The 14,467-nt window shown below is 51.5% G+C and overlaps 3 non-coding genes and 4 pseudogenes across 3 annotated transcripts; all 7 read left to right on the top strand.

The window, feature by feature from the left end:
- Positions 1-2,666: 2,666 nt before the first annotated feature.
- On the top strand, positions 2,667-2,836 carry LOC123736275 (uncharacterized; annotated as a pseudogene).
- A 690-nt stretch (positions 2,837-3,526) lies between these two features.
- Positions 3,527-3,642, top strand: LOC123736282 (U5 spliceosomal RNA). Its single transcript, XR_006766030.1, has one exon. It is a non-coding gene; the product is annotated as a U5 spliceosomal RNA (small nuclear RNA).
- A 2,757-nt stretch (positions 3,643-6,399) lies between these two features.
- On the top strand, positions 6,400-6,576 carry LOC123736292 (uncharacterized; annotated as a pseudogene).
- Positions 6,577-7,260: 684 nt separating this feature from the next.
- LOC123736293 (U5 spliceosomal RNA) lies at positions 7,261-7,375 on the top strand. The gene has a single exon (XR_006766040.1). It is a non-coding gene; the product is annotated as a U5 spliceosomal RNA (small nuclear RNA).
- A 2,754-nt stretch (positions 7,376-10,129) lies between these two features.
- LOC123736271 (uncharacterized) lies at positions 10,130-10,303 on the top strand (annotated as a pseudogene).
- Positions 10,304-11,000: 697 nt separating this feature from the next.
- On the top strand, positions 11,001-11,117 carry LOC123736290 (U5 spliceosomal RNA). Its single transcript, XR_006766038.1, has one exon. It is a non-coding gene; the product is annotated as a U5 spliceosomal RNA (small nuclear RNA).
- Positions 11,118-13,882: 2,765 nt separating this feature from the next.
- On the top strand, positions 13,883-14,056 carry LOC123736281 (uncharacterized; annotated as a pseudogene).
- The last annotated feature ends 411 nt before the right edge of the window (positions 14,057-14,467 follow it).

Raw genomic sequence — 14,467 nt, 5'->3', positions numbered from 1 at the left:
GTATTTTTTTCCACTCAAAGTAGTCGTCGGGCAATTGAGTTCAAGCCCGACGATGACTGGTGTATTTGCCGGGCATTGAACAAATAGTCGCACTAGGATTAAAGAGCTAGTGACCTAACGACGCATTAGCGACTTTTAAAAAAACACACCCGCCTGTCACCAGGGAAGCGTTGGGTGAGGAGGAGCCAACTTTTGCCAAACCGATGAGGTTCTGCCGAGGCCCCGGGACACGGCGGGTGCAGGGGTCAATTTGTGGGTTATCGTTCGGCCTTTTGGCTCAGATCAAGCTTGGTACCGAGGTGCCCCAAAGCCCGCTGAGCCAAAAGGTCGAAGGAAGGCAGGAGGGAGGAAAGTTTGTTGTTTTTGGTTTTTTGAGACACGGTTGGTGTATTTTGCGCTTCTTTTCAGTTTTTACTTTTTGGAGGAAAAGCAGGAGCGGAGGAGAGGGCGCTAAGCTCCTTGCGGAGATGGCGCAAAATACTACAGGAGGCCAGTCCCTAGGATGGGGCTGGCGAATACGGTGCGCTTTTCCTGGAGGGATAAGGCGATGGATCCACTGGACAGAGACGCTTTTGGGAGGACTATCCTGATCGGTATCCTTGGGCTGAAGGTGGAGGAAGTGTTCTGCCTACAAGAAAACCCATTGGAGGGTGCATATGATGTGGCATTGCATACGGAGAAAAAGCACGACGAGATTCTCAGAAAGGTGAGAGAAGTGGAAAAGGAGAAGCCGATGTCCCATTACGTGGTGACTAGCTTGGCGAGGAGCAATTTCCAGTGGTTAACGTGAACATTTACAACCCTTACGTTAAGGACGAGGAGGTGAGGGCCTTTCTGGGGAGATACATGGATGGTGTCTCCTCAGGAAGGCACCTCAAAGATTCCCTGGGCTTTTGGACCGGGAGGAGGGGTTTCCAGGCCCTCCTAAGAGAGGACCCAAATGGATTGGGTGGATACCTCATCCTCCGGCGATGTTCTCCCTGGGGGCTGACCGGGGACGTTGCATTATGCCCGTCAGCCTCCGTTCTGCAGGCGTTTAGGCCTATGGTCATATCCTCGCCTCGTGCGGCACAAAGAAGTGTAGGTATTGTGGATCTACGGAGCACGAGGCGAGGGACTGTGACGCGCCGAAGGCATGTCACGGGTGTGGTATGCTAACGCACCTGTGGCGTGAATGCCCGGCGCGTCAGAGGTCATACGCGGTTCTGCAGCTGGGGGAGCAAGAGCCGGGGATGGGGGTAGAAGGAGGGACCAAGAACAAAGGACTGGAACAGAGGGAGCGGACACACGGGTGGAAGAGAAGGAGAAAACGGAAGCGGAGGAGAAAACGGAAAAGAAGACAACAGCATAGTGGAAACGGAAGGGCAGAAGGCTAAAGGAGAGCAGGAGGAGGAAGGAGACAGGAGAGTGAAGGGGCCAGAGAAGACGGCTGTGGAGAGGAAGGAGACGGAGAAGGCAACAGAGAGGGAGGAGACTGGGAAGACGGAGGTGGAGAAGAAAGAGACAGAAAGGAAGGAGACTGGGAAGACGGCGGTGGAGAAGAAAGAGATAGAAAGGAAGGAGACAGGGAAGAAGGTGGTGGAGGAGAAAGAGACAGAAAGGAAGGAGAGAGGGAAGAAGGTGGTGGAGGAGAAAGAGACAGAAAGGAAGGAGACAGGGAAGAAGGTGGTGGAGGAGAAAGAGACAGAAAGGAAGGAGATAGGGAAGAAGGTGGTGGAGAAGAAAGAGACAGAAAGGAAGGAGACAGGGAAGAAGGTGGTGGAGAAGAAAGAGACAGAAAGGGAGGAGACAGGGAAGAAGGTGGTGGAGGAGAAAGAGACAGAAAGGAAGGAGATAGGGAAGAAGGTGGTGGAGAAGAAAGAGACAGAAAGGAAGGAGACAGGGAAGAAGGTGGTGGAGAAGAAAGAGACAGAAAGGGAGGAGAAAGAGAAGGCAGTGGTGGCGGGACCAGTAGGAGATGGAGTGAAGGAGTGGGGGGACAGTAAAGAGGTGAGATCACGGGTGGAGGAGCTGAGGGAGATGGTGGTGGGGCTGCCGGACAATATGAACGAAGCGAGGGGGGGCTGTCGGACGCAGACAGGGATGTTCCTGGTTGCGTCCTCCACCTATAAAGAAGCCAAAGACGTGGGAGCGACCGGACAGTAGGAGGAGGAAGGGTGGTAAAAAGGGGGGTGTGGGGAGCAGGGGGAGAGGTTTTAGGGCCCCTCGTGGGCTCCCCTCTCCTTCATGTTCGTTTACACCCGTGGAGCTAGACCTCCCAGGCATGGCCCAGGGTTGGGGGATGGAGGAAGGAGAAAGTTTTCTGTTTGGGGGCATGGGGTGCTCGGGCCTGAGTCCAGAAGAAAGTAGGGTGGTGGATTTAAGTGGGGGGCAAATGACACAGAGTGTGCGGGTACCAGGCATTGTTTCTGTATCCAGGGGAGAGGGGATGGAGGCCGACGGGGAGCGTCAGGAGTGGAGAAGGCGTCCCGTCGGTCGGGATGGGGTGAGTTTTTCTTTGAATTTTTTTGGTGTGGGTATGGGTTTGGTTTGTAAGTAGGAAAGGGAGGGAAGATGTTTCCCTGATTTATTGTTTTGGGTTTTCCGGATTGTGTTATAAGTAAAATGCCTAGTTATGATTTTTGATTGATATATGGTTTTGTATTGAAAGGCATTGAACGTAATAAATATATTTTATAAAAAAAAATCTGTTCTTATCAGTTTAATATTCGATACGTCCCCATCGGGGACTACATATTAAATGGGTTTTTCGAACAGGGAGTCGGAAATGGGGCTTGCTCCGTCCGCCCACGCATCGACCCGGTATTGCAGTACCTCCGGGAACGGTGCAACACTTTTCTCCCATTGTCAAGGAAAAAGAAATACACCAAGCTATGTAAAACAGCTAGCAGAAGAAGAGAAGGAATGGAAAAAGAAGAATCATCCAAACTGAAACAAGTGCGAAGCCCCTTCATGGGGGGTCCCCCGTTTTCCCGCCATTTTACTTAAAAAAAAAAAAAAAAAAAACATTGGCCAGGAGAGTGTGTGTGTGTGTGTGTGTGTGTGTGTGTGTGTGTGTGTGTGTGTGTGTTTTGAGCCCCCCAAAAATACAATCACTTCACCAGGATTGTGTGTGTGTGTGTGTGTGTGTGTGTGTGTGTGTGTGTGTGTGTGTGTGTGTGTGTGTGTGTTTTGAGCCCCCCAAAAAATACAATCACTTCACCAGGATTGTGTGTGTGTGTGTGTGTGTGTGTGTGTGTGTTTTTGAGCCCCCCCAAAAAAATACAATCACTTCACCAGGATTGTGTGTGTGTGTGTGTTTTTGAGCCCCCCCAAAAATACAATCACTTCACCAGGATTGTCTATCTGTCTATCTGTCTATCTGTCTATCTGTCTGTCTGTCTGTCTGTCTGTCTGTCTGTCTGTCTGTCTGTGACTTTTTACCCACAGCCCTCGAAAACTTGGAAGAGTGGGTTCGGGGACCACCCGTGGGGACCCGGCCTAGAGTGCACCGTGTGTGTCTCGGGCCCCGACCTCTGACTTCATACGACTCTGGTTTCTCTTCATTACGCACAAGCCTTTCGCCTTTTACTAAAGACTTCCGTGGAGAGGAACACTTACGAGTTCAACGTATTTTTGAAGGGCTTTGCTTCTGGCAGAGCCCGGTATCTTGTTTCAAGAGAAATTGACAGAGATGACGCCGAGACTTTTGCTCAGGCGTTTGACTTGAAGCCGGCTGACCGACCGGCGTATTTTTTCCACTCAAAGTAGTCGCTCGGTAACTGAGTTCAAGCCCGACGATGACTGGTGTATTTGCCGGGCATTGAACAAATAGTCGCACTAGGATTAAAGAGCTAGTGACCTAACGACGCATTAGCGACTTTTAAAAAAACACACCCGCCTGTCACCAGGGAAGCGTTGGGTGAGGAGGAGCCAACTTTGCCAAACCGATGAGGTCTGCCGAGGCCCCGGGCACCGGCGGGTGCAGGGGTCAATTTGTGGGTTATCGCTTCTCGGCCTTTTGGCTCAGATCAAGCTTGGTACCGAGGTGCCCCAAAGCCCGCTGAGCCAAAAGGTCGAAAAGGCAGGAGGGAGGAAAGTTTGTTGTTTTTGGTTTTGAGACACGGTTGGTGTATTTTGCCGCTCTTTTCAGTTTTTACTTTTTGGAGGAAAAGCAGGAGCGGAGGAGAGGGCGCTAAGCTCCTTGCGGAGATGGCGCAAAAATACTACAGGGAGGCCAGTCCCTAGGATGGGGCTGGCGAATACGGTGCGCTTTTCCTGGAGGGATAAGGCGATGGATCCACTGGACAGAGACGCTTTTGGGAGGACTATCCTGATCGGTATCCTTGGGCTGAAGGTGGAGGAAGTGTTCTGCCTACAAGAAAACCCATTGGAGGGTGCATATGATGTGGCATTGCATACGGAGAAAAAGCACGACGAGATTCTCAGAAAGGTGAGAGAAGTGGAAAAGGAGAAGCCGATGTCCCATTACGTGGTGACTAGCTTGGCGAGGAGCAATTTCCGAGTGGTTAACGTGAACATTTACAACCCTTACGTTAAGGACGAGGAGGTGAGGGCCTTTCTGGGGAGATACATGGATGGTGTCTCCTCAGGAAGGCACCTCAAAGATTCCCTGGGCTTTTGGACCGGGAGGAGGGGTTTCCAGGCCCTCCTAAGAGAGGACCCAAATGGATTGGGTGGATACCTCCATCCTCCGGCGATGTTCTCCCTGGGGCTGACCGGGGGACGTTGCATTATGCCCGTCAGCCTCCGTTCTGCAGGCGTTGTATGGCCTATGGTCATATCCTCGCCTCGTGCGGCACAAAGAAGTGTAGGTATTGTGGATCTACGGAGCACGAGGCGAGGGACTGTGACGCGCCGAAGGCATGTCACGGGTGTGGTATGCTAACGCACCTGTGGCGTGAATGCCCGGCGCGTCAGAGGTCATACGCGCCTGCAGCTGGGGGGAGCAAGAGCCGGGATGGGGGTAGAAGGAGGGACCAAGAACAAAGGACTGGAACAGAGGGAGCGGACACACGGGTGGAAGAGAAGGAGAAAACGGAAGCGGGAGGAGAAAACGGAAAAGAAGACAACAGCATAGTGGAAACGGAAGGGCAGAAGGCTAAAGGAGAGCAGGAGGAGGAAGGAGACAGGAGAGTGAAGGGGCCAGAGAAGACGGCTGTGGAGAGGAAGGAGACGGAGAAGGCAACAGAGAGGGAGGAGACTGGGAAGACGGAGGTGGAGAAGAAAGAGACAGAAAGGAAGGAGACTGGGAAGACGGCGGTGGAGAAGAAAGAGATAGAAAGGAAGGAGACAGGGGAAGAAGGTGGTGGAGGAGAAAGAGACAGAAAGGAAGGAGAGAGGGAAGAAGGTGGTGGAGGAGAAAGAGACAGAAAGGAAGGAGACAGGGAAGAAGGTGGTGGAGGAGAAAGAGACAGAAAGGAAGGAGATAGGGAAGAAGGTGGTGGAGAAGAAAGAGACAGAAAGGAAGGAGACAGGGAAGAAGGTGGTGGAGAAGAAAGAGACAGAAAGGGAGGAGACAGGGAAGAAGGTGGTGGAGGAGAAAGAGACAGAAAGGAAGGAGATAGGGAAGAAGGTGGTGGAGAAGAAAGAGACAGAAAGGAAGGAGACAGGGAAGAAGGTGGTGGAGAAGAAAGAGACAGAAAGGGAGGAGAAAGAGAAGGCAGTGGTGGCGGGACCAGTAGGAGATGGAGTGAAGGAGTGGGGGGACAGTAAAGAGGTGAGATCACGGGTGGAGGAGCTGAGGGAGATGGTGGTGGGGCTGCCGGACAATATGAACGAAGCGAGGGGGGCTGTCGGACGCAGACAGGGATGTTCCTGGTTGCGTCCTCCACCTATAAAGAAGCCAAAGACGTGGGAGCGACCGGACAGTAGGAGGAGGAAGGGTGGTAAAAAGGGGGGGTGTGGGGGAGCAGGGGGAGAGGTTTTAGGGCCCTCGTGGGCTCCCTCTCCTTCATGTTCGTTTACACCCCTTGCGGAGCTAGACCTCCCAGGCATGGCCCAGGGTTGGGGGATGGAGGAAGGAGAAAGTTTTCTGTTTGGGGGCATGGGGTGCTCGGGCCTGAGTCCAGAAGAAAGTAGGGTGGTGGATTTAAGTGGGGGCAAATGACACAGAGTGTGCGGGTACCAGGCATTGTTTCTGTATCCAGGGGAGAGGGGATGGAGGCCGACGGGGGAGCGTCAGGAGTGGAGAAGGCGTCCCCGTCGGTCGGGATGGGGTGAGTTTTTCTTTGAATTTTTTTGGTGTGGGTATGGGTTTGGTTTGTAAGTAGGAAAGGGAGGGAAGATGTTTCCCTGATTTATTGTTTTGGGTTTTCCGGATTGTGTTATAAGTAAAATGCCTAGTTATGATTTTTGATTGATATATGGTTTTGTATTGAAAGGCATTGAACGTAATAAATATATTTTATAAAAAAAAAAAAATCTGTTCTTATCAGTTTAATATCTGATACGTCCCCCATCGGGGGACTACATATTAAATGGGTTTTTCGAACAGGGAGTCGGAAATGGGGCTTGCTCCGTCCGCTCCACGCATCGACCCGGTATTGCAGTACCTCCGGGAACGGTGCAACACTTTTCTCCCATTGTCAAGGAAAAAGAAATACACCAAGCTATGTAAAACAGCTAGCAGAAGAAGAGAAGGAATGGAAAAAGAAGAATCATCCAAACTGAAACAAGTGCGAAGCCCTTCATGGGGGTCCCCCGTTTTCCCGCCATTTTACTTAAAAAAAAAAAAAAAAACATTGGCCAGGAGAGTGTGTGTGTGTGTGTGTGTGTGTGTGTGTGTGTGTGTGTGTGTGTGTGTGTGTTTTGAGCCCCCCAAAAATACAATCACTTCACCAGGATTGTGTGTGTGTGTGTGTGTGTGTGTGTGTGTGTGTGTGTGTGTGTGTGTGTGTGTGTGTGTGTTTTTGAGCCCCCCAAAAATACAATCACTTCACCAGGATTGTGTGTGTGTGTGTGTGTGTGTGTGTGTGTTTTTGAGCCCCCCAAAAAAATACAATCACTTCACCAGGATTGTGTGTGTGTGTGTGTTTTTGAGCCCCCCAAAAATACAATCACTTCACCAGGATTGTCTATCTGTCTATCTGTCTATCTGTCTATCTGTCTGTCTGTCTGTCTGTCTGTCTGTCTGTCTGTCTGTCTGTGACTTTTACCCACAGCCCTCGAAAACTTGGAAGAGTGGGTTCGGGGACCACCCGTGGGACCCGGCCTAGAGTGCACCGTGTGTGTCTCGGGCCCCGACCTCTGACTTCCATACGACTCTGGTTTCTCTTCATTACGCACAAGCCTTTCGCCTTTACTAAAGACTTCCGTGGAGAGGAACACTTACGAGTTCAACGTATTTTGGAAGGGCTTTGCTTCTGGCAGAGCCCGGTATCTTGTTTCAAGAGAAATTGACAGAGATGACGCCGAGACTTTTTGCTCAGGCGTTTGACTTGAAGCCGCTGACCGACCGGCGTATTTTTTCCACTCAAAGTAGTCGTCAAGTAATTGAGTTCAAGCCCGACGATGACTGGTGTATTTGCCGGGCATTGAACAAATAGTCGCACTAGGATTAAAGAGCTAGTGACCTAACGACGCATTAGCGACTTTTAAAAAAACACACCCGCCTGTCACCAGGGAAGCGTTGGGTGAGGAGGAGCCAACTTTTGCCAAACCGATGAGGTCTGCCGAGGCCCCGGGCACCGAGCGGGTGCAGGGGTCAATTTGTGGGTTATCGCTTCCGGCCTTTTGGCTCAGATCAAGCTTGGTACCGAGGTGCCCCAAAGCCCGCTGAGCCAAAAGGTCGAAGGAAGGCAGGAGGGAGGAAAGTTTGTTTTTTTGGTTTTTTGAGACACGGTTGGTGTATTTTGCCGCTCTTTTCAGTTTTTACTTTTTGGAGGAAAAGCAGGAGCGGAGGAGAGGGCGCTAAGCTCCTTGCGGAGATGGCGCAAAATACTACAGGGAGGCCAGTCCCTAGGATGGGGCTGGCGAATACGGTGCGCTTTTCCTGGAGGGATAAGGCGATGGATCCACTGGACAGAGACGCTTTTGGGAGGACTATCCTGATCGGTATCCTTGGGCTGAAGGTGGAGGAAGTGTTCTGCCTACAAGAAAACCCATTGGAGGGTGCATATGATGTGGCATTGCATACGGAGAAAAAGCACGACGAGATTCTCAGAAAGGTGAGAGAAGTGGAAAAGGAGAAGCCGATGTCCCATTACGTGGTGACTAGCTTGGCGAGGAGCAATTTCCGAGTGGTTAACGTGAACATTTACAACCCTTACGTTAAGGACGAGGAGGTGAGGGCCTTTCTGGGGAGATACATGGATGGTGTCTCCTCAGGAAGGCACCTCAAAGATTCCCTGGGCTTTTGGACCGGGAGGAGGGGTTTCCAGGCCCTCCTAAGAGAGGACCCAAATGGATTGGGTGGATACCTCCATCCTCCGGCGATGTTCTCCCTGGGGGCTGACCGGGGGACGTTGCATTATGCCCGTCAGCCTCCGCTCTGCAGGCGTTGTATGGCCTATGGTCATATCCTCGCCTCGTGCGGCACAAAGAAGTGTAGGTATTGTGGATCTACGGAGCACGAGGCGAGGGACTGTGACGCGCCGAAGGCATGTCACGGTGTGGTATGCTAACGCACCTGTGGCGTGAATGCCCGGCGCGTCAGAGGTCATACGCGCCTGCAGCTGGGGGAGCAAGAGCCGGGGATGGGGGTAGAAGGAGGGACCAAGAACAAAGGACTGGAACAGAGGGAGCGGACACACGGGTGGAAGAGAAGGAGAAAACGGAAGCGGGAGGAGAAAACGGAAAAGAAGACAACAGCATAGTGGAAACGGAAGGGCAGAAGGCTAAAGGAGAGCAGGAGGAGGAAGGAGACAGGAGAGTGAAGGGGCCAGAGAAGACGGCTGTGGAGAGGAAGGAGACGGAGAAGGCAACAGAGAGGGAGGAGACTGGGAAGACGGAGGTGGAGAAGAAAGAGACAGAAAGGAAGGAGACTGGGAAGACGGCGGTGGAGAAGAAAGAGATAGAAAGGAAGGAGACAGGGAAGAAGGTGGTGGAGGAGAAAGAGACAGAAAGGAAGGAGAGAGGGAAGAAGGTGGTGGAGGAGAAAGAGACAGAAAGGAAGGAGACAGGGAAGAAGGTGGTGGAGGAGAAAGAGACAGAAAGGAAGGAGATAGGGAAGAAGGTGGTGGAGAAGAAAGAGACAGAAAGGAAGGAGACAGGGAAGAAGGTGGTGGAGAAGAAAGAGACAGAAAGGGAGGAGACAGGGAAGAAGGTGGTGGAGGAGAAAGAGACAGAAAGGAAGGAGATAGGGAAGAAGGTGGTGGAGAAGAAAGAGACAGAAAGGAAGGAGACAGGGAAGAAGGTGGTGGAGAAGAAAGAGACAGAAAGGGAGGAGAAAGAGAAGGCAGTGGTGGCGGGACCAGTAGGAGATGGAGTGAAGGAGTGGGGGACAGTAAAGAGGTGAGATCACGGGTGGAGGAGCTGAGGAGATGGTGGTGGGGCTGCCGGACAATATGAACGAAGCGAGGGGGCTGTCGGACGCAGACAGGATGTTCCCTGGTTGCGTCCTCCACCTATAAAGAAGCCAAAGACGTGGGAGCGACCGGACAGTAGGAGGAGGAAGGGTGGTAAAAAGGGGGTGTGGGGGAGCAGGGGGAGAGGTTTTAGGGCCCTCGTGGGCTCCCTCTCCTTCATGTTCGTTTACACCCCTTGGGAGCTAGACCTCCCAGGCATGGCCCAGGGTTGGGGGATGGAGGAAGGAGAAAGTTTTCTGTTTGGGGGCATGGGGTGCTCGGGCCTGAGTCCAGAAGAAAGTAGGGTGGTGGATTTAAGTGGGGGGGCAAATGACACAGAGTGTGCGGGTACCAGGCATTGTTTCTGTATCCAGGGGAGAGGGGATGGAGGCCGACGGGGAGCCGTCAGGAGTGGAGAAGGCGTCCCCGTCGGTCGGGATGGGGTGAGTTTTTCTTTGAATTTTTTGGTGTGGGTATGGGTTTGGTTTGTAAGTAGGAAAGGGAGGGAAGATGTTTCCCTGATTTATTGTTTTGGGTTTTCCGGATTGTGTTATAAGTAAAATGCCTAGTTATGATTTTTGATTGATATATGGTTTTGTATTGAAAGGCATTGAACGTAATAAATATATTTTATAAAAAAAAAATCTGTTCTTATCAGTTTAATATCTGATACGTCCCCATCGGGGGACTACATATTAAATGGGTTTTTCGAACAGGGAGTCGGAAATGGGGCTTGCTCCGTCCGCTTCCACGCATCGACCCGGTATTGCAGTACCTCCGGGAACGGTGCAACACTTTTCTCCCATTGTCAAGGAAAAAGAAATACACCAAGCTATGTAAAACAGCTAGCAGAAGAAGAGAAGGAATGGAAAAAGAAGAATCATCCAAACTGAAACAAGTGCGAAGCCCCCTTCATGGGGGTCCCCTGTTTTCCCGCCATTTTACTTAAAAAAAAAAAAAAAAAAAAACATTGGCCAGGAGAGTGTGTGTGTGTGTGTGTGTGTGTGTGTGTGTGTGTGTGTGTGTGTGTGTGTGTTTTTGAGCCCCCCAAAAATACAATCACTTCACCAGGATTGTGTGTGTGTGTGTGTGTGTGTGTGTGTGTGTGTGTGTGTGTGTGTGTGTGTGTGTGTGTGTTTTTGAGCCCCCCCCAAAAAAATACAATCACTTCACCAGGATTGTGTGTGTGTGTGTGTGTGTGTGTGTGTGTGTTTTTGAGCCCCCCCCAAAAATACAATCACTTCACCAGGATTGTGTGTGTGTGTGTGTTTTTGAGCCCCCCAAAAATACAATCACTTCACCAGGATTGTCTATCTGTCTATCTGTCTATCTGTCTATCTGTCTGTCTGTCTGTCTGTCTGTCTGTCTGTCTGTCTGTCTGTGACTTTTTACCCACAGCCCTCGAAAACTTGGAAGAGTGGGTTCGGGACCACCCGAGGGACCCGGCCTAGAGTGCACCGTGTGTGTCTCGGGCCCCGACCTCTGACTTCCATACGACTCTGGTTTCTCTTCATTACGCACAAGCCTTTCGCCTTTTACTAAAGACTTCCGTGGAGAGGAACACTTACGAGTTCAACGTATTTTTGGAAGGGCTTTGCTTCTGGCAGAGCCCGGTATCTTGTTTCAAGAGAAATTGACAGAGATGACGCCGAGACTTTTTGCTCAGGCGTTTGACTTGAAGCCGGCTGACCGACCGGCGTATTTTTTCCACTCAAAGTAGTCGTCGGGCAATTGAGTTCAAGCCCGACGATGACTGGTGTATTTGCCGGGCATTGAACAAATAGTCGCACTAGGATTAAAGAGCTAGTGACCTAACGACGCATTAGCGACTTTTAAAAAAAACACACCCGCCTGTCACCAGGGAAGCGTTGGGTGAGGAGGAGCCAACTTTTGCCAAACCGATGAGGTCTGCCGAGGCCCCGGGGACCGGCGGGTGCAGGGGTCAATTTGTGGGTTATCGTTCGGCCTTTTGGCTCAGATCAAGCTTGGTACCGAGGTGCCCCAAAGCCCGCTGAGCCAAAAGGTCGAAGGAAGGCAGGAGGGAGGAAAGTTTGTTGTTTTTGGTTTTTTGAGACACGGTTGGTGTATTTTGCCGCTCTTTTCAGTTTTTACTTTTTGGAGGAAAAGCAGGAGCGGAGGAGAGGGCGCTAAGCTCCTTGCGGAGATGGCGCAAAATACTACAGGGAGGCCAGTCCCTAGGATGGGGCTGGCGAATACGGTGCGCTTTTCCTGGAGGGATAAGGCGATGGATCCACTGGACAGAGACGCTTTTGGGAGGACTATCCTGATCGGTATCCTTGGGCTGAAGGTGGAGGAAGTGTTCTGCCTACAAGAAAACCCATTGGAGGGTGCATATGATGTGGCATTGCATACGGAGAAAAAGCACGACGAGATTCTCAGAAAGGTGAGAGAAGTGGAAAAGGAGAAGCCGATGTCCCATTACGTGGTGACTAGCTTGGCGAGGAGCAATTTCCGAGTGGTTAACGTGAACATTTACAACCCTTACGTTAAGGACGAGGAGGTGAGGGCCTTTCTGGGGAGATACATGGATGGTGTCTCCTCAGGAAGGCACCTCAAAGATTCCCTGGGCTTTTGGACCGGGAGGAGGGGTTTCCAGGCCCTCCTAAGAGAGGACCCAAATGGATTGGGTGGATACCTCCATCCTCCGGCGATGTTCTCCCTGGGGGCTGACCGGGGGACGTTGCATTATGCCCGTCAGCCTCCGTTCTGCAGGCGTTGTATGGCCTATGGTCATATCCTCGCCTCGTGCGGCACAAAGAAGTGTAGGTATTGTGGATCTACGGAGCACGAGGCGAGGGACTGTGACGCGCCGAAGGCATGTCACGGGTGTGGTATGCTAACGCACCTGTGGCGTGAATGCCCGGCGCGTCAGAGGTCATACGCGTCTGCAGCTGGGGGGGGAGCAAGAGCCGGGGATGGGGGTAGAAGGAGGGACCAAGAACAAAGGACTGGAACAGAGGGAGCGGACACACGGGTGGAAGAGAAGGAGAAAACGGAAGCGGGAGGAGAAAACGGAAAAGAAGACAACAGCATAGTGGAAACGGAAGGGCAGAAGGCTAAAGGAGAGCAGGAGGAGGAAGGAGACAGGAGAGTGAAGGGGCCAGAGAAGACGGCTGTGGAGAGGAAGGAGACGGAGAAGGCAACAGAGAGGGAGGAGACTGGGAAGACGGAGGTGGAGAAGAAAGAGACAGAAAGGAAGGAGACTGGGAAGACGGCGGTGGAGAAGAAAGAGATAGAAAGGAAGGAGACAGGGAAGAAGGTGGTGGAGGAGAAAGAGACAGAAAGGAAGGAGAGAGGGAAGAAGGTGGTGGAGGAGAAAGAGACAGAAAGGAAGGAGACAGGGAAGAAGGTGGTGGAGGAGAAAGAGACAGAAAGGAAGGAGATAGGGAAGAAGGTGGTGGAGAAGAAAGAGACAGAAAGGAAGGAGACAGGGAAGAAGGTGGTGGAGAAGAAAGAGACAGAAAGGGAGGAGACAGGGAAGAAGGTGGTGGAGGAGAAAGAGACAGAAAGGAAGGAGATAGGGAAGAAGGTGGTGGAGAAGAAAGAGACAGAAAGGAAGGAGACAGGGAAGAAGGTGGTGGAGAAGAAAGAGACAGAAAGGGAGGAGAAAGAGAAGGCAGTGGTGGCGGGACCAGTAGGAGATGGAGTGAAGGAGTGGGGGGACAGTAAAGAGGTGAGATCACGGGTGGAGGAGCTGAGGGAGATGGTGGTGGGGCTGCCGGACAATATGAACGAAGCGAGGGGGGGGCTGTCGGACGCAGACAGGGATGTTCCCTGGTTGCGTCCTCCACCTATAAAGAAGCCAAAGACGTGGGAGCGACCGGACAGTAGGAGGAGGAAGGGTGGTAAAAAGGGGGGTGTGGGGGAGCAGGGGAGAGGTTTTAGGGCCCCTCGTGGGCTCCCTCTCCTTCATGTTCGTTTACACCCCTTGCGGAGCTAGACCTCCCAGGCATGGCCCAGGGTTGGGGGATGGAGGAAGGAGAAAGTTTTCTGTTTGGGGGCATGGGGTGCTCGGGCCTGAGTCCAGAAGAAAGTAGGGTGGTGGATTTAAGTGGGGGCAAATGACACAGAGTGTGCGGGTACCAGGCATTGTTTCTGTATCCAGGGGAGAGGGGATGGAGGCCGACGGGGGAGGCGTCAGGAGTGGAGAAGGCGTCCCCGTCGGTCGGGATGGGGTGAGTTTTTCTTTGAATTTTTTGGTGTGGGTATGGGTTTGGTTTGTAAGTAGGAAAGGGAGGGAAGATGTTTCCCTGATTTATTGTTTTGGGTTTTCCGGATTGTGTTATAAGTAAAATGCCTAGTTATGATTTTTGATTGATATATGGTTTTGTATTGAAAGGCATTGAACGTAATAAATATATTTTATAAAAAAAAAATCTGTTCTTATCAGTTTAATATCTGATACGTCCCCATCGGGGGACTACATATTAAATGGATTTTTCGAACAGGGAGTCGGAAATGGGGCTTGCTCCGTCCGGCTCCACGCATCGACCCGGTATTGCAGTACCTCCGGGAACGGTGCAACACTTTTCTCCCATTGTCAAGGAAAAAGAAATACACCAAGCTATGTAAAACAGCTAGCAGAAGAAGAGAAGGAATGGAAAAAGAAGAATCATCCAAACTGAAACAAGTGCGAAGCCCCCTTCATGGGGGTCCCCGTTTTCCCGCCATTTTACTTAAAAAAAAAAAAAAAAAAAAAAACATTGGCCAGGAGAGTGTGTGTGTGTGTGTGTGTGTGTGTGTGTGTGTGTGTGTGTGTGTGTGTGTGTGTTTTGAGCCCCCCAAAAAATACAATCACTTCACCAGGATTGTGTGTGTGTGTGTGTGTGTGTGTGTGTGTGTGTGTGTGTGTGTGTGTGTGTGTGTTTTTGAGCCCCCCAAAAAATACAATCACTTCACCAGGATTGTGTGTGTGTGTGTGTGTGTGTGTGTGTGTTTTT

This window comes from Salmo salar, unplaced genomic scaffold (genome assembly GCF_905237065.1).
Source record: "Salmo salar unplaced genomic scaffold, Ssal_v3.1, whole genome shotgun sequence".
NCBI classification, from domain to species: Eukaryota; Metazoa; Chordata; class Actinopteri; order Salmoniformes; family Salmonidae; genus Salmo; species Salmo salar.
Note: the sequence above shows the minus strand (reverse complement) of the source record. Positions and strands in the feature narration are given on the sequence as shown.